We start from the raw sequence: 19,256 nt of genomic DNA, 5'->3' as shown, positions 1-19,256 counted from the left end.
ACACAGAGGGCCCGGGAGGGCCGAGTGTCTATATACCACTGTGTGCTCCCCTCCATCTGACTGCCTCACAGTGCACGTGTCGCAACCCCGAAGGGGAGGCCACGTCAGGCCCCGCGCCTCGGAGTCCCAGGCCAGAGGACTCACAGTTGACTCCCCTACCCCGGGTGCTCCAGGCCCCCAGAGGGCTCCTGTCAATCCCTGCACTGCCGCCCTCTCTCCCTTTGATGCCAAATTGGGGAGGGGGGGGGTAGACAGCAAAGAAAAATCCCCAGTAGGCATCGATTTGCCCAAAGCAAAGGCAACACAAAGGCTGCACCTGTTTCCATGGAAACACGACTGGTGAAGCAAAGGAACAAAACAGAGCGAGAAACACAAACCCGTCACCACCTTCCGGGCCGGAGTGATGGATGTTGGCGGGCCAGCGCCCTGACAGGAAGACTGCGGAAGGATTAAAGGTAATCAGAAGATCTAGAAGCCATAGCCCGAGCCCTTTCAGTTGGTAGAGTGGGAGGCCAGGAGCCTCCCCATTCCCCAGGCCTACAAACCAGCCTGGCCCCACTCCTGAGAAAACTCCTGAATGAAAAAATCCTGGACAGAAATCCAAAGTGAGCAATTATTCACTTTACAAAAGGATTCTCTGCTTGACAAAGGGATTCCTTGAAACAGCAAATCCCATGGTGGATTGGAGTGTCTGTTTTCTTTCATTATTTACGTTTCTGAGACTGAGGACAAGGACAAGGGAGTAGTTTCCAGGTGAAAGTTTGCAAGAAAAGATGACAAAATTCCCAAGCGGAAGGGATGGAGGGGTGGCGACAAGACTCTTCATAAAAATATCTGCTGGAGGGGCACCTGGGTGGCTCATCGGGTTAAAGCCTCTGCCTTCAGCTCGGGTCATGATCCCAGGGTCCTGCGATAGAGCCCTGCATCGGGCTCTGCTCAGCAGGGAGCCTGCTTCCTCCTCTCTCTCTGCCTGCTTCTCTGTGATCTCCGTCTGTCAAATAAATAAATAAAATCTTTAAAAAAAAAAATCTGCTGAGGGGGTGCCTGGGTGGCTCAGTCGGTTAAGAATCTGCCTTTGGCTCAGGTCATGAACTCAGGATCCTTGGGATCGAGCCCTGCGTTGGGCCTGGCGGGGAGGCTGCTTCCCTCTCTCCCTCTGCCCCTCACCCCTGCTCGTGTTCTCTCCCTCTCTCTCAAATTAATAAATAAAATAAAATAATCAAATCAAATCTGCTGGGAGAGGCCCACACGAAATTGAGACAGGACAGCTTTAAAACAGAAAGGTGAGTTAGTTGGGGATCTGTGGCCCGTCCACCATGGGAGAGCACAGGAGCCTACAGTGGCAGAAGCTGGGCAATAAGAAGTCTCTGACAGGGCCCGGTGGGGTGGACCCCAAAAGCAGGTCACTCTCAAAGCCATTAGCTGAGGGGAGATGTGGGGAGCGTAAGTGGTCAGTCCTCATTCCCCCAGGACGACAAGAAGGCCAGAAGCTAGAATGCTCCTGGGTGAAGGCCAGAGGAAGATGCTGACAGTAGGCTCTGCAGATGGCCGGGGCTCAGGGCGGTAACGAGAGCCTGGGCCCTTGCTCTCGTCACTCATCGGGTGACAGGTATTAAGCACCCCTCAGAACGCATTACCATCCTGGGAAGGACACAATGCCACACACCAGCCCAGCCCTGCTCTTGGAGCGTCTCAGGCAGGACTTCACTCCACTCAGCTTTTCCTGGACTATAATTCCTACAGAGAACAAAAAACAAGCATAACAGCAACAATAATATTTACTGAGCATGCTGTGTGGGCCCGACACTATATAATCATTGTTTCATTCACCCTCTCACCCAGCCTGAGAGGGAGACACTGTCCTCATCCCTGCTTACTGATGGGGAGACAGGCACAGAGAGGCAAGTAACTGGCTCAAGGTCACGCAACTAGTAAACGGCAAAGTCAGGTCTGCCCCCACGTCAAAGCCTGCACACGCTAGGTTAAGTGCCTGCCACATCAGCCCATTTAACAGACAAGCTGAGCATGAGTCTAAGCGACTTGCACTGAGGCAGGGGATGGGGTCTGAAGACAAGCTCTTCTGACTCCTTCAAGGCTTTTTTTTTTTTTTTTAAGATTTTATTTATTTATTTGACACAGAGAGAGAGATCACAAGTAGGCAGAGAGGCAGGCAGAGAGAGGCGGAAGCAGGCTCACTGCTGAGCAGAGAGCCCGATGCGGGGCTCGATCCCAGGACCTTGAGATCATGACCTGAGCCGAAGGCAGAGGCTTAACCCACTGAGCCACCCAGGCACCCCTCCTTCAAGGCTTTTTTGCCTTGTGATGCCTACCCTGGGAAGGCCAGCGGCTTTCTTGGTGGGGCACGTGGACTGACCTGTGGCCGTGAAGTTATTCTCTTGCTCTGGGCCTCCGTTTAACTGTAACAAGGAGACATCCTGATAGTGTGAGCTCCTGCCAGCTCACTGGGAAAGGATGAGCTGGGAAGAAACATGGGACGTGCATCCAGGTGTGGCTGGGGAGCCCACGGGAGGCAGACCCAGTCCCAGCTCCAGCAAAAGATTCCCAAAGGCCCACAAGCTCTAAAGTGAGCGATGTCATGTTCATAAAGCAAAACCCAGGCGGCATCTCCAGTGGGCCCCTGGTCCAGTATTCTTCCTGTCAGCACAAGTGTGGGAAATGCGGGCATGTCCAGGGGGCTGCTTGGACCCGGCTGGCTTTCAGGGAATCAGTTTCCCAAACCTCCATCACAGGGGGAGTCCTTTCTTAAATGGCTGGACTGGCAGCTGTCTGGGTCTACAGTTCTTTTTACACAGTGGTCCCTCCTCACCATTTCCCCAAGGAAAGGCCCACCCCCGGCCAGATGCTAACTGTACCCTGATGCTCTCCCTTGGGGTGTGAATGCTCCCGGACAAAGGGGCAGCTGGAGAATGTAGCATTCCTGGGGGAGGCCCAGGAGAATGGGGCACGGAGAAGGGGCTAGCCATAGGATGCCTGGATGGCTCAGTTGTTAATCATTGGCCTGCGGCTCAGGTCATGCTCCCAGGCTCCTGGGATTGAGTACTGCACTGGGCTCCCTGCTCAGCGGGGATCCTGCTTCTCCCTCTCCCTCTGCCATTCCCCCTGCTTGTGCGTTCTCTCTCACAAATAAATAAAATATTTTTAAAAAGAGAGAATGGGGCTGGCTTTATTTTACCGAGGCCTCATCTTTGTTTTCAGGTTACAATCAGGGAACAAGGATGCTGACACAGGGACACCTGTTGGACACATTTACTCAAATCGCAACACGGAGTCTGACTTTTTCTGACACAAAGTATGATTTGGCTGATGGCTCAAACGACGAGGTCCAGCTTTGCCAATTAGGAATTATGACAGACATTTTCCATAATTGCATGGGCCGAGTTTGCCGGTTTAAGGCTTTGACAAAAATATATTTGAAACGAAATATATGATATATAATCAGCCTGGAAATTCACCGTACTTAAAGTTATGATAAAAGTTCGTTTTTTCTTTTTAAAGATTTATTTATCCTACACAGAGTGAGTGTGTGTATGCAAGCGGAGGAGGGGCAGAGGTAAAATCTCCAGCAGGTTCCAGGCTGAGCACAGCGCCCGACACTGGACTCGATCTCACAACCCCAAGATCACCACCCAGGCAGAAACCAAGAGTTGGACACTCAACAGACTGTGCCACCCAGGTGCTCCAAAATTGTGATAGAAGTTTTCATAAGTGAATTTTAAAATGTGTCAGAGGACAAAGTTTTTCAAAATTCTTTTCACAGATGTGAGAGCAAAAAAAGTCTGAAGCCTGTCGCTTTCCTTCCCTGGAACCATGCTGAGATGCGCTAGTGTCTGCACCACCCACCAGAGATGTCAGCTGTGGTGTATACAGCAAGCACCAGACCTGGACCCCGGGTTGTAAGTTTGCTTCTGCTACTTCCTAGCTGCGTGGATCTGATTAAGTCCTACAAACACCCTGAGCCTGTTTCCTCATAACCGAATGGAAATGAAGCACATAAAGCATATTAAATATCCTTATGACGATGGCACCGAACGAACAGCGGAGAAGTGCGTCAGCACAGGCAGCCCCGAAGAGCAGCCAACCAGCCAGCGTTTCCTGCTCAGTCCAGATGACTTGATGGTATTCATCTCTAGATCACACGAATAACTTATATTTATGGAGCGCTCACCGTGTGCCAGGCTTCACGGGCCCCAGATCATTTTGTTTTCACAATAGTCCTATGGATCAGGTATCCTTCTTATCCCTGATTTACAAGCACGGAAGGCTTACACCCTTGCCTGGTTCGGTCAGCTCACAGTGAAAGGCCCAGCAGGTGTGTTTGATTCCAGAGCGGGTGCTCCAAACCCTCCGTGCTCAAAGTGTGGCCTACAACTAGCAGGATCTGTATGCACTGGGGCCTATTAGAAAGGCAGGATCCTAGCACCTCCCCCAAACCCACTGAACCAGAATCTGCATTTTAGAAAAATCTATGGGCAATTCATACACACATCCAAGTTGGAGAATCACTGCTCTCAATCACCAGACCATTTTCCATCCTGGTGTACCATCCTGGTTTTATCTTGCTGGAGGTAATATTAGAACGTTTGCTTTCTCTGCACACATATGCACAACTGGCAATTAAAGCAAGCAAGATGGTTAGGGATTATAATAATCCATCAGTAACATATGCAAAATGCTTGTTTGAAAAGGACTAGGCAAAGTCACATCAAACTGTCATCGGCGGTTACCTCTGAAGAGTGGGCCCGGGAAGGTAGTCAAGGGAGAATTTTGACTTATATTATTCGAAAAAATTTTTTAAAGATTTTTATTTATTTATTTGACAGACAGAGATCACAAGTAGGCAGAGAGACAGGGAGAGAGAGAGGCAGAGAGAGACGAGGAAGCAGGCTCCACGCCAAGCAGAGGGCCTGATGAAGGGCTTGATCCCAGGATCCTGGGATCATGACCTGAGCCGAAGACAGAGGCCTCAACCCACTGAGCCACCCAGGCGCCCCAATATTATTTGAGATTTTTAATAAAAATCATGTGTTTGTGTACTGGTTTAAAAGGAAAGCTGTTTTACAACTTTTTTTTTTTTTTAAGATTTTATTTGATAGAAAGAGACACAGCGAGAGAGGGGAACACAAACAGGGGAGCGGGAGAGGAAGAAGCAGGCTTCCCGCCAAGCAGGGAGCCTGATGTGGGGCTCGATCCCAGGACTCCGGGATCATGACCCAAGCCGAAGGCAGCCGCTCAACAACAAAGCCACCCAGGCGCCCCTTTTATAACATTTTTTTTTTAAAGAGGAAAGCATGTTTTAAAACACAAGCACAGAGGGGGACCTGGGGGGGCACAGTCAGTTAAGTGTCAGACCTTGATTTTGGCTCAAGTAGTGACCTCAGGGTCCTGAGATCAGGCCCCATACTGGGCTCTGCTCTCAGCATGGAGTCTGCTTGAGAGTCTCTCTCCCTCTCCCTCTGCCCCTCCTGCCTATGCATGCTCTCTCTCTCTCTCAAAATAAATAAATAAATCTTGAAAAAAATAGAAGAAAACACAAGCACGGGGCACCAGGGTGGCTCAGTCGGTTAAACATCTGACTCTTGATCTCAGCTCAGGTCTCCATCTCACGGTGGTGAGATCAAGCCCTGTATTGGGCTCTATGCTGGACGTGGAGCCAAATAAATAAATAAATAAATAACACAAGCATAGATTACTGAAATTGACTGTATTTTATGAGCTACATCTACCGCACTCTGGAAGGGCCAAGGAGGGCATCCGCACAGAAGCACTGATGGGACGGAAACAGGGAGAGTTGTGCTTGGAGTCCGAGGATCTGGATTCAAGACCAGGCCCGGCCCCAGTTTGCTGGGGGACCTCCAGGCTCCCACTTAGCATCTGTGGGCCTACATATCCTCTGCGATATAATGAGTGTCCCCCTCCCCACCCACCCCTACGCGCCTCGCCCCATAGCGCTGGTGCAGGGCACAGCCAAGCCGGGACGTGCCTAAAGGCCCCTGAGGACTGCAGGCTGCCACAGAACGCCAGGGTGGGGAGTTTTCTTGAAAAGAAAAGCAATGAAAGAAAAAGCAGTGAAACATCCACCCGCACTCGTCCCATTCCCTGAATGCAGCTATTCCATGACTTTATAAGGGAGACGCACACAGTAACCTGGATTTAGATTCCGTGGGAGCCCCAGGCTGAGTTTCAAATCCTTATTCGAACTTAGAAGTTGGGTCTGGACGTGGTTCAAAACACGGAAGAAAGGGCTATTTCTCAATGTCTGGCCCGTTTTCTTTGCACTTCTCGCCTGCTTTCTTCGCAGGCTCCCAAGTCCTGGGGAGGTTCTGCTTCGGGTTCTGAGTCTTCCCCGTCTCCCAGGCTTACTCTGACTCTCCGTGACAACCAGCCCTGGCACCATGGCCTCCCGGCTACTCCCCAAGCAAACGGCTTGGGGGTCTGCGGTTTGGCTTGCTGTTGGTCAGTGCCTCAGTTTCCCCACTGTTATCTTAGATTTTGCATAACTGGAGAGAGCAGCGGGAGTTCTGTCCTTGCTCATCTGGGGGAGCATGGGGTTTGGGCACAGAGGGATAAAGTGACTGGCTCCAACCCACGGTCTAGCTCCAAACAGAGCTGGGCTGGGGCTCTCTGACCTTTGAAAATTCCTTAAGGTTTCTCTATCAGTAGTTTGCAACTTGTCTGTCCCTCACTCACCTTGCCCCTCTGTCCCCTCTTTCTAGGGTACACATGAATCTTGGGATTCAAGGCCGCTGTGCTTTTCCTCAAACTAAATGATCTTGAAACCACACGGTCTGAAAGCATCCTTGAAACCATGCCAGAAAAAAGTCCCCTGCCAGATTTTCCAAGGAGAACGAGAGCCATCTAAACCATTACGAGCTTCGGTTCCAGCGATGGCTGAAGAGGCTTCTGGGCAGACAGTCGAGCCCTACTACTTCTGTGGCGTTCAGTGCCTTGCTTCACCTCTGTGTGAGCCTCGGTGCTTTCAAATACGAGATGGTGACACGGCTACCACCTTCAGGCTTAAACGGAGATTCTAGACAAACGTAAAGACCCTTACGCAGGATTCTGGAGAAGGGTGTGACCTTGCTGCAGACTAGAAGTTCAGGAAACAGCAATTCTTACCATCATCATCACCATCATTTGGGGCGTTTACCTCGAAGACAGGGATCCAAGTCAATTCTCTACTCCAGCTGCACGTTAGAATCACCTAGAATTTTTTCCTGTTTTAATACCAGCACCCAGATCTTACCTACAGTGATCCTGATTCACGGTCTGGGGTGGGACCTAGGAAATAGGTACTTTTTTTTTAATTTTACAGCTGATTCTCATCGCCCCTGGCTGAGAACGGATCTAAACCGCGCCATTTAACAGGCACACAAACCTCCTGGGGATCTTGCTAAAATCCAGCTCCTGACTCAACAGGTTTTATCTGAGCCCTGAGATTCTGCATTTCCAATTAGCTCCCAGGTGATGGCCTCTGGAGGAACAACACCCAAAACTCAAGGTCTTGGGAAGATGGCTGGAAAGTTCGTAAGATTCTTTTCTGGACAGTCTCAAGGGCTAGCTCTGTCTAGCCAGGCTAGAGTTCACTGCCTCCTGGAAGTGGTCAACTCTGTGACCTTAGACCGGGGCACCAGGACCCAGCACCAAAGCCTGTCCCCAGATGACTCTCTCTTTGGTTTCCTGTTGGCTTTTTTAGGTTCTAACAAGAGCCTGCAGACAAGTTTGGCCACAAAGACGTACTTGCAAATTAATCATGACGCCACACCCTGCATTCACGTGGAGTTGCCTTCTCCAGACCCGCCACAGGAAAAGCCAAAAGGAAAGGGCTCTTGTTACTTTCACTGGGATGAGCGAGGAGGAGAAAGAACAAGAGGGCCTGACTTGGCAGGATGTCCCAGCCAGGAGCTGAAAACAATGTCAGCTCTGGTCTGCCATACTTCTCTGATCAGCCAAACAGGAATGCTTCCTGCTTAGGGCTGGTTACGTATGCGCACAATGGAAGAAACGCCAGGAAAACATGAGCAGGGAGGGGGCTGATCGGGCAGGTCCCTCCGGCTTTGAGGTCGGTGCATTCTGTGACCCTGACCAACAACCACAAAACAACATTGACTGGGCACCTACTGCGTCACAGGGAATTTGACAAAAACACTCTCGTATGATCCTCCTGTCAACTTTGCAAGTCCAACGTCACTGTCTTCATTGGCCGCATGGGTGAGGCAACGGGCTCAGTGGGTCAGCAACAACGGGACATGCAGAGGTCAGAGCCGGATTGGAACCTAAGCCTGGCTAATCCTCCCTGCCTCTTTACACTGCTGTTCCAAACTCAAATCTCTCAACTCCTCAGTTGATCCCTTCACTGAGGCAGGAAGAAAGGGTGAAGATCAAGAGAACTGGAAGTAGCTTTGGGTCTCAAGCACAAAGGAGAATGCTTGCTGTCTTTGCATCTGCTATTATTAACCATTACCACCATCAGATGTGTCATTAAGAAGCACTGGGAGAAAAGGCTGGTGTCTACCCTCCCATTTGGAGTGCCTGAACAAGGCACTGGCCCTAGATAGCGTCCAGGCTGCTGCCATCCCTGGTCCCTCGAGAATGGGGTTGGTGAGCAGCACCTGATGACTGCAGGGGAATACCCTGGAGGCTTGGAGGGGAGGCTCTGCTTGTGGAACAGGGCAGGAGTCCAAAACAGCTCAAGGAAGGAGACCGGGCTGGGTCACAGCAGCGTGCTCCTGGCACCTGGGCCACCGTGTCGGGCCCAAGACTGGAAATGAGACTCAACCAATTCCCTGATGGGCTCTGAGAGCCAACCTGAACTTGTGTCCCCTCGCCTTACCCCTGCATAAGGTGCAGAAGCTTCCTGAAGCCGCCAAAGGCCACTCGAACAAGTGCCCCACTTTAAGGACTAGGAAGCCAAGCACTGAAGAGATGGGGCTAGGAACCTCTGTCCCCTCCAGACCTACCCCATGGTCAGGCCCCTCCTTGTGCCTTGGCAAGAAGAGGCCTTGGCAGAGGCCCCAGCTCTGGATTAATATTACACCAATACAACCCAAACAAATGGCTCCTGCCTGCATGTTCCATAAAGTTCTGAGGATTAAAACAAAGACAAGTTGGGGAGGGGGAAGTCAACAACAGGGGGACGTGCGAGGGAGCGGCACTATGGCCTTGTGATGAAATATTACACAGCCTTTTGAAATCATGCCATTTCATTAAAAAACCCTCCTTTGTGCAGTTACATGAAAAAGCTACATACAAAAGTCGGTAATCAGTAAGATTACAAGGATTTTTTTTTTTAATCAATGCACATTAAAAAAAGAACAGAAGGAAATACAACTGAATTTTATCGGTGGCAATTTTTAAACGATCAGGATGATCATTCCTGTGTTAGAGACAAAATATTTTCCAGTTTTTCTTTAGTGAGCACATAAACTGTGCAGGGAGAAGGGGAGCACATTCTAACCACAATCCGGGCATCTGAGAGTCGGGGTGAAGCCCTGCCTGGGGAGGGGGAACTAAACCTAAGGCAGCCCCCAGCAATGAGACGGGACAGCCACAGCGCCTCCAGAGGTCCACAGGGCTGTTGTGGTGACACCTGGACAAGCAAGTGGGGTGGTGGGGACGTTCCCAAGGGGCTGAAATTCTCCAGGGAACAGAACAAAAAGCCCATTAGCCCTGAAAGTGCTCTACAGGCTTGTGGTGAGACTCAGTCAGGGCCTGTCAGGCGCTCCGCCCGAGGCAGAAAGGCAGAAGACAGCTGCCACCGCAGGGCTCCCAGGTCCCTCGGAGACCCCCAGCAGACACGGATTCCTGCTCCCCGCCCCAGCGCAAGGATATAAAAGAGACAAGCTTCACCATATGGGGCTCAGGAGCCTCGTGGGAATGTCAGTGGGAGTGAGAATGGCAGGTCCCTAAGCGGTGTGCAAATGTGAAGGAAGGGGGTTTAAAGCGAAAAAACTGCACCAGCTGTCTCCTAAAGAACACTAATTACAGGGGCTGTGCTGCCGGAACCAGGCCTGGTTTTGCAGGCAGAGATCCTCCCGGGAAGGCCCCCCATGCAGTCATCCCGCCGCAGCCTGAGTTCCACTGCCTGGTGGCTGGCCTGCGGAGGGCAGAGACCGGCATCTGGCTAGGGCACTGGGCAGGCCTGCCTGGGGCCAAAAAGCAGGTTCTGCAGGTCCCACTTCCTGGGAAGTTCCCATCACAGGGTCAGGAGGCTGGTGCTGAGTGCCAAGGCCGGGTGACACTGGAATGTGGAGAGGGCTAGAGAATTTCCTTCTCTGGAGATTTGAAAGACCTAAGCATCTGGAACAGCTCAATGCTAAAATGGAAATTTAAAAAAAAAAGCAAAGTGACGGCCTTATCCCTGGAAGCTGGGGAATGGGCAGAGTCAAGTAGAGAGAGGAGGAAGGCAAGTTCTCAGCCGTCCCTCACTTGCAGCTCATGGCAAGAAGCACAGGTCACCCATCACAAATGGTGCCCCTCCTGGAGGGCCGCCTGTGGCCAGCATTTCTGCTGAAGACACAGGCGAGGGGTGCTGAAAAAGGATGAAGCCAAGGAGGCGGGAGCGCCTGGGCAGCAGCCCTGAGTCCCACCCTTGCTCTGCAGCTCCCTAGTCCCCGCACTGCCCAGAATGAGGCGTTAGGGATGCCCAGCCTGGCCACCATACACAGCTGTTCCCATGGCAGTGAGAAATGTATGGGCCCGCACTTCCTTTTTTTCCTTTATTTTTTAAGATTTTATTTACTTATTTTTGCGAGAGAAACAGCATGAGCAGGGGCGAGAGGCAGAGGGTGAGGGACAAGGAGACTCCCCACTGAGCAGGGAGCCCCATGTGGGGCTCTATCCCCGGACCCTGAGATCACGACCTGAGCCAAAGGCAGACGCTCAATGGACTGAGCCCCCCAGGCTCCCTTGGGGCAGCACTTCTAAAAATTGTCAAATTCTAAACAAATGATGGTTATCATTATGATTAGTGGGGTGTCATGTTAAAGTGGGGGCATTTTACTCCCCTTTCACGACAACATGCAAAGCAGATGCAAACACAGATGAGCACACTAACAAGTCTCCCCCCAGATCATTCACCCACACGCTCTAACCCCGGAGCCCACGGCCCGTGTGCGCAGCCTGGGAGAGGCGTCGGGAGCAGCAGGAAGGGCTGGGGAGGACGGGCGAGGGAGGAAACAAAACCAAGGAAGCCAGGGAAGAAGTAAGAAGGTTAGCACTGAGATTCCACTCGCCTGGGAATGTGCCCGAGCCCCTGGGAAAGAGGCCCAGATGAAAGGAGGCACAGCTGGGGGAAAACAGGCCATGAGAACAGAAGGGCAATTGTTCGGGGCCAGGCCAGGCACTGCACCCGGAGCAGCCGCCCCGCACCACGGCTTTGTGCGCTAATGTCATTAAGGGCCCAGTGGGGGCCAATGTTTGGAGTCCTTTAACTCCTCGCCATTCTCACACAACAGCTGAGCCAGAGCGGGGGCGGGGCGGCTGTCACGGGGGCGGCCCTGGCTTTCAGGGCAGCTCAGCTAAAAGGGGGCAGCAAGGGGTAGGTGGGCCTGGGCGGCAGGAGGCAAAGCCCTCATTCGGGGCCTGAGAGGCACTTCCTCAGCACTGTCCCCAGGAGCTCCCGGAAGCCCCGCCACTGCCCTGACCCCAGTTAACACTCCCACTAATTGCTGGGGCAGCAGAGAGCCTGGGGAGCAAAAGAGACAGAGTTAATTAAGGGGAGAAAAAACGAGTCTGCTGCTCCATTCTTCATTTCGGCTCCTCCCCAACCTTCTGGGTTTCAGGGAAGCTCCTGAGGCAGCGATCTCCACGCGCAGAGCCTAGTCCAACAGCACAGGGGAACGACTGACCAGGGGCAGCTAGGTCAGGTAGCATCTAGGAGCCTGGCTCCACAACTCTCCAGCCCTTCAGATTCCCCAGAGGTACGGCAAGGGGTCTGCTCCCCACTCACTCAAAGGAAAGCCTCACACTCTCAGTCCAAATATGGATGCCCTAAAACAGGGGCCGTGTGGGTTCTTACCACTGAGGTGGGACTCCTCCAGGAAGCAACAGGACATTCTGTAGACTACACAAGAATGGGATGGGAGTAGTTAACCAATGTTACCTAGTCCAATCTCAAACCTACCCTACTGAGGTAGGTACTGTCTTATCCCCACTTTATAGATGGGAAAACTGAGGCTTGGAGGAGATAAGTAGCTCATCCAAGGTCAACAAGCTACCAAGTAGCAGAAGAATGATTCAGACCCCAGAACTCGGAGCCCCAAGCCCATGCTTTTACCCCTTTGTCCCATTCTGCAGGTCACTTAGATAGTCTAGTCCACGAGAAACAAGACTTGTGGAGCTTACAACCTGATAGGAGATTCTCAGCAAAGGGTTCTTGAGGGTTTGACAAAGTCCACGGACTGCCCCCCAACCCTACCTCCCCCAAAATTAAAAACACACTATGCATGGGTTTGTGTGTGCATTCACTTTCCAGGGTGCAAGGGAGGGTCCAAGTTCTCTTTAGATCATTGAAAGGACCTGGGACACAAAAAGAGGTAAGAACTGTGGGCCAATGAGGTGATGCCCTGCTAACTTGCCTCTAGAACACAGATCTTTTGACTTGAGTCCTCTACTTCACTTCACCTCCTTGCTCTGAAGAAATAGCCAAGAGGGTAGCCTAAATTTCTCCAGAAAGGGAGGATGCAGAATCAGGGAACTTGGCAAGGAAACTCCACCCAGCCCGCCTGGGAGAGGGTGAGCCCGAGATACATCGCGCAGGAGGCGGGGGATAGCGGTAACAGCAAGGCGGTGTGGGATGACATGGATTTCCTACAGTGTTTATTACTTCTTTCCATCACTTAAAAACAAGTTCCAACACTGTCCCAATTCTGATTCTGGATTTTGTTTGGGTCTACACAGACGCAAGTTCATGATCAGTAGTCCTAAACTATCAGAAATTAGCAGGGGAAAAAAGTTTCTGTTCCGAACAAGTTTGCTAGTTTTAAAGACCACTGTCTATCCAAAAACAAGGGCATGCTTTTACAAGGGCTACTGTCTTCATGTCAGATGTTCCAAGACATTAAACAAGGACGATGGTGCCATTTGATTAGCCGGTATTATCAAGGGTGCCTTCTGTGCACCGGGCTCTGTGCCTTACCCATGCTTATCTCATTGAATCCTCATTCCCATCCAATGAGGTGGGGGCATTATCATCTCTGATTTACAGATGACAAAACTGAGGTTCAGAGAGGCTAAACAGCAGCCCAAGAACACACAGCAAATAAGTGACAGAGGCAGGGTTCACACCCGGGTCTGATCCTAAACACGGGGCTCTAGACCAGGGCCACTAAAACCATGCTCACAGACTATCCACAAACTGTTAGTTATGGGTCCCTGGCAGGATACGTACAGGAAAAGAAAATAGGTAAGGATTTAAAGACATGTCTAGGGGCACCTGGGTGGCTCAGTCAGTTAAGTGTTCAACTCTTGATTTCAGCTCAGGTCAAGATCTGAGTCATGGGATGGAATCCTGCAGTGTTGGGCTCCGTGCTCAGCAGGGATCTGCTTGGGATTCTCTCTCTGGTCCCCACCCCGGGCAATTTGACATTGCCCCAGTCTCCCAGCACATAGTTGTGGGCTTGCCTCTTTGGACACCGTCGGACTTGCACAGACCAGTCATACTCATTGGGATCACACACCCATCCCTGAACGAGAGAACAACAAAACTCATCCCTCACCTTGGCTAGTAAAGGAGCCCTGTTCTAAAGGTACTGTGCAAAGACAGGGCCATAGGTCATACTCAAACGAGCCTCCAGCCATCCCCTCAACTGTCCCCTCAGCAAGCAAAGTCCTCTAGCACAATGCTTCTCACACCTGACCGTGCACATAAACCACTGGGATCTTGGTAAAATACAGACAAACTCCAGAAGTCTGGGGGGTGAGGCCCGAGACCCCATTTTGAGCAGGTGACGTGAGGGCTCCCAGTCTGGAGATTGGACTTCAAGGAGCAAGGTTCTAATGGCACAAGCGCCTGGAGAGATGAGGCTAGGGTCGTAAATTTGGCCTGACCAGGCCCAGAGTCCAGCAAAGGGCTGAGGAAAAGGCTCACCACTGGGGCCTGGCCTGAGGAAGGCAGAAGGCCTTGGTGGGTCTGGGCTCACTCAGACGCAGCTCCTGCAACACACCTTTTTCCACTCCAGCCTGAGCTTGGGACATCCAAGGGCCCTTTTCCCCTGAGTCGCAGAAACCGAAGACCTTCTGTCCCAAGGGCTTGACTGAAGGTGGAGCAGAGCAGCTCAGAAGCATGTGCAGACATTCAGAGGACTACTCCCTCTGAGCATGTCGAGGAGAGGAGGCATCCTGGGGAAACTGTGCTCACGGCCTCGCTTTGCGTGGGCCAGACAGCCGACCAGTGACGTCCAAAAGGCAGGCCCCGGGAGAAGTACTACACTCCTGTGTTCGACCACACTTTTTACTCCTTATCAAAGGATATTCAAGTCTATTGTGAGAGCTAAGAAATCTAATTAAGAGCTGGAAGCCTCAGAGGAAGGAGTGTAATGTGAGTCACCCCAGCAGGGCAAAAATGTCCCCTCAGTGGCAGCCAGAAAGGGCCACAAGCAGCTCCCTTCCAAATAGGAATGGTCTCCACTTCCCTCAGGTCACCCTCAAATTATGTGTCCCACTCCCTGAAAATTCTTACAATAGAGACCTTCCTCCTTATGGCCAATCTCAGTCTCTCCTAATTCAACTTATGGCACAAGGACTGAAGGACTATGTGCTTCTGAAAGGGGCAATTCGCAGAAGGCGGTCCAGATCTTCCATTCATTGAAGGATTTACTCATTTATTCAAAAGACATTATGGCCCAGGGCACCTGGGTGGCTCAGTCCATTAACCATCTGATTCTTGGTTTTGGCGCAGGTTGGGATCTCAGGGTCATGGGATCGAGCCTCACATTAGACTCTGTGCTCAGAGGGGAGTCTGCTCGAAGATTCTCTCCCTCTGCCCCTCCCCATTCAAATAGATAAATCTTAAAAAAAAAAAAAAAATAGACCAAATGCCATGTGTCAGGACCATCAGAAAGTGGGCATACAGCGTGGACTCAGCAGACTAGGGTCTTTCCTCCCCTTCTCTAAGGAACAGAAACTCATGAAAGAACGGGCCCCACGCACCAAGCCATTAACGAAGGCAAAGGGCACTGCCTGCTTTGGCGCCGGAGGGAAAGTGAGCTGCTTTCTGACATGCATAAGCTTCGGGAAAGCCAGCCCCACAGTGGGACTGGGCATTTGAAGCCAACGGTACCTGAAAGGGGCTCCTTCACTCCCACAGAGCAGAGAGAGAGGCCCGAGGGTTACTGACACTCACAGCCAGCAGCCAGAGAGAGGGCCTGAGGTCCTAACCAGAAGTCGCTGGGCAAAATGCAAGCCCACCTCCAGGGTCATCACGCTGAAAACATCCTCTACATCTCAGATGACTCTTGAAAAACCATAAGGCTCTTTCCCCCTTTGCAAAAACCGAATCACATTCTCCTGCCTCCAGACCCTTCCATCCACGTGCTGTTTCCCTGCACAATGCTCCCACCTGGCTCCTTTCCCCCCAGCACCCGTCCTTCCTTCTCTCAGAATCCTGCTCAGCACAAATCTCCAGAAGGTCTAGTGCAGGCACAAGAGCATGACGCCTTAACCTTGGGCACTCCTGACATTTGGGACCAGATCATTCTCTGCTTCGGGGTCGGTGCGAGGGGCGGGGGTCTGTCCTGTATATTGGTAGATGTTAAGTGGCATCCCTGGCCTCTAGCCACAAATGCCAGGAGCACCCCCGCCCCCAGTTGTGCCAACCAAAAATGTCTCCGCACACACCCAGTGTCTCCTGGGGCACAAAATCATCGCCATTTTGTGGACACTGAACTGGAGGGATGGCCCATAACCCTGGTGGTACAGGAGGGACCCCTGGGGAGCTTATAGAACTCACCCATGCCTGAGCCCCACCCTGCACACACCCTGGTTCTGGTTTCAGATTCTACAAGGAGACAAGAATGGCAGTCACTTTACAAGCCCTTAATGTTCTTGTACTGTGCTGGTTGGTGCATCCATTAGAACTGGATCTCTCTAGACACATGAGCGATATCTTCTTTTTTCCCTCCTTCCACAAAGCTCAAAGTAAATTCCCCCTATTCTGGGCTGATCAGAAAAATTTGGAAAGTTCTTGAGCTCCCTCCACTCCACCTTCAGATGAAGAAACCTTTCAAATAGCGCCATCTCCCCCAAATTCAATGGCATAGGACACGAAGAATTTACAACCTTTCAAACTTCAGGAGGAAGAGGGGACAGAAGGCATGAGGGTGTGTGAAAATCTAGGCACCAGATTTTGCTCCCAGTGTCCAACCTGTGAATGAGAACCCTTCCTGCTCTCCCTTGGGTATAAGGAAACTTGGCTGAGCAGCCAGGACGCCCGCCTCCGTATTCTCAACTTTGTGGATTCCCACCGCTCTCAGCCAGAATGAAGGGGTGACACTGGAGGTCAGTAGCAGTACTGGACTCTCTAGTCTACCAGACCAGATGCTGGTGTCCTTGGACTGACAGGGACTTGAAAATAATGTCAGCAGGCCCAGAATCAGCTGTGTTCTGAGGCTGAACGACTAGGATCTTTCCTCACACATCCCTCAAGGATCCCAGGAGGATTGGGAGAGCTGACAGACAAACAGAGGGCTGGCCATCATTCACAGCTAACAGACCTAGATCTACGTCCTCTGTCTCCTCTCCCTACACCTGAGGCTGCCCCTGCCGGCCCCCTCTTCAGACAAAGCCAGAGAGGAAAGCAGCGTCAGGGGAAAAGATCTGGTTACAACCCCAACCTTCCCTAAATGGAAATGGACTCATCACTCACTCATTTGGTAACACACACACACACAGAGGAGACCTCATAAATGATGTAGGTGCTTAGTGAGCAGCCAAGCATCCTTCCCGGTTTTTACACTTGGGTTAGCTGAAACACAAAATGATGGGAGGGGAATCCAGGGGCCAGGCTCCCCCCAAGATAGCGAAGGCTATCAAGCTCCCAAGATCAGCCTTCTCACAAAGATTCACTGGCTCATACATAAGAATACAAATTGCCAATGAGATTACATTACATTAAATGAATGATTTAATGTTTTCTGGGAGATTATAGTCATTTGCTATTCAGGGCCAAAAAGGATGAGTAAGTCTTAAAGATCTGCTTCCCGTGGCCCCCGCTAGCTTGCTGAAATCAGTCTGGGGCACCAAGGCCTTCCACTCTGAGGTGGCCAGTGGGATGGTGATTTTTTTTTTTCCCCCAAGCTTCCTTCCCTCCCCTCAATTACACACACACCCTGTTGCCTGGAGACTGAACGCATTCCTGATGCTTACACTTCTTTTCATTCCCCAGAAGCAGGAGCTTTGGAAACTGGGGCCTCCAGGAAACATGGCTGGGGCGGGGGAGACGGGGACCCGAGTGACACTTCCTCACTAACAGGCCCGCCCCTCCCCACTGCCCTCCCTCTCCTCCCCAGGACTGAAAAGCACCAGTGGGCTGGAACTGAAGGGCTCCCGCAGGGAACAAGAACCCCTTTGAAAGCGCGTGTTTACCGCAGTCCCGGGCAGGGGTTGCCATGGCCACGGTCCACCTTGGCAGGACCCCGCAGGCCCCAGCGCCGGGACACCCGGCCGGGCCCCAAGCACCCTCTCCTGGGCCCCGCAGCTGCTGGAGGCGCTGATTTTCCACAAGTCTTCGGCTCAAAACATAATCCTGAACGAACCGAAAGAGGATTAGGGCTCCCCCCATATGGCCCCAGCAGCCCAGCGGCCGCCCCCGCAGGGGCTCCCACACCCGCTCTCGCTCGGGGGGACACTGCACTCTGGCAGCTAATGGGGTGACTTCTTTCTGCCACTCATGATCGCCGCGCCCCGGGAGCCGAGGGGGACCAGCCCCGGAGGCCGCGGCCGGGCCGCAACTGGAGCCCCCGGCTGCGGAAGGCCACCGCGGCGCGGCCCCCAGGACAAAGGCGCAGCCCGGGCCTGGAGGCCCGGCCCTGAGAGCGGCCTAGCGGCCCAGCGGCCGTCCGCGGTCCCACATTCCATCCCCCCCCACCCCCCCGGACCGGCCGGAGGGAGCGCAGCCTCCACATAATTCAGCCCTCAAACTGCTCTGCTCATAAGGGTTCCTTCATCTCTTCCGTAGCTCTCCCGGATCAGCAGTTTCACAGCGGGAAGCACTGCGATCCCAAACCTGGGCAGGCTGTCGGACCCACAGCCTCCCCAGCCTCACCTCCCCACCCCGGGCCCAGGACGGAAAAGAAGGAGCCACCCCAAATTCAACGAATTGCTGGAAGCAGATGGGGCGTGGGAGGAGAGGTGGGCGGGCGCGCGCTCCTGGGGCTGTTAGCTTCACCTTGCACCTGGCAGTGCTGGCAGAACTGAATTCAAAGAAGGACCTGAGCGGGCGGGCTAGCCCTGCCTGCCTCTGCCAGCAGTCTCCCCCGTGCTCCCTCCAGCTCCCTAGCTTCCCGGGGCTTCCTCTTGCACCCCCTGCGCCAGGAGGCTACACAGCTCTTGTGTTCTTTCTAATCAAAGGGCCTGGGCATGCAGAATCACCATGTCATAGGTCCCTGTCCCTGCAATTGGCCAGCTTTGGCTTCTATTAATAATACTAGCTGATACTATATCATGTAATCCCCACCATAACCATATGAGGAAAGTACTACAAATATCCCCATGTCACAAGCAAGGAAACCCCGACTCAAGGAGGTGAAGAAATTTCCCCAGGTCATATTGCTAGCAAAGTGAAAAAAAGGGTTCACTCCCAGCTGTCTTAATTCCAGACTCTATGCCTTAACCCCACGTTACACAGACACATGCATACACTGCACCACAGTCTTCAGAGACCTAAGCCCAGAGAGGTGAAGTGACTTGCTCGCAGTCACACAGTCGGCTGGGACAGTATCAGACAAGGAACGAATTGCCATAGCTTGGGCTAAGATCCTTTCCACATCACAGTTTTAACTATGGAAGCATCCATACTTACACAGATGAGAGCACATGTGAAGTACTCTCTCTTTTACAGCGTTATGGTCTAATGGCCTGTAAACTTAACTTGACCTCCTGACAACACCCCAAGCTAGTCTTGTCCATTTCCTCTGGTCCAGGCTCTGTGTGATCTTCTAACAAACAGCTCCTCTGCCTCTAGGAGAGAGAGAGAGAGAGAGAGATAGAGTGTGTGTGTGTGTGTGTGTGTGTGTGTGTGT

General features: G+C 52.2%; 1 protein-coding gene across 3 annotated transcripts in view; it reads right to left on the bottom strand.

The window, feature by feature from the left end:
• Positions 1 to 19,256, bottom strand: part of LOC111151429 (CUE domain containing 1) — an 81,392-nt gene that overhangs the window by 47,309 nt on the left and 14,827 nt on the right. For 2 of the 3 annotated variants that reach the window (XM_022509429.1, XM_022509432.1), the window contains exon 1: positions 19,037 to 19,087. The exons of the other annotated variant lie outside the window; for it this stretch is intronic. The gene's annotated coding sequence lies outside the window, so the exon portion shown is untranslated. Of the gene's footprint in view, positions 1 to 19,036; positions 19,088 to 19,256 lie in introns of those variants that run through there. 3 annotated transcript variants of the gene reach the window in all.

The sequence above is a fragment of the Enhydra lutris genome, unplaced genomic scaffold, assembly GCF_002288905.1.
Source record: "Enhydra lutris kenyoni isolate GAN:26980312 unplaced genomic scaffold, ASM228890v2 scaffoldscaffold26, whole genome shotgun sequence".
Taxonomy (NCBI): Eukaryota; Metazoa; Chordata; class Mammalia; order Carnivora; family Mustelidae; genus Enhydra; species Enhydra lutris.
Note: the sequence above shows the minus strand (reverse complement) of the source record. Positions and strands in the feature narration are given on the sequence as shown.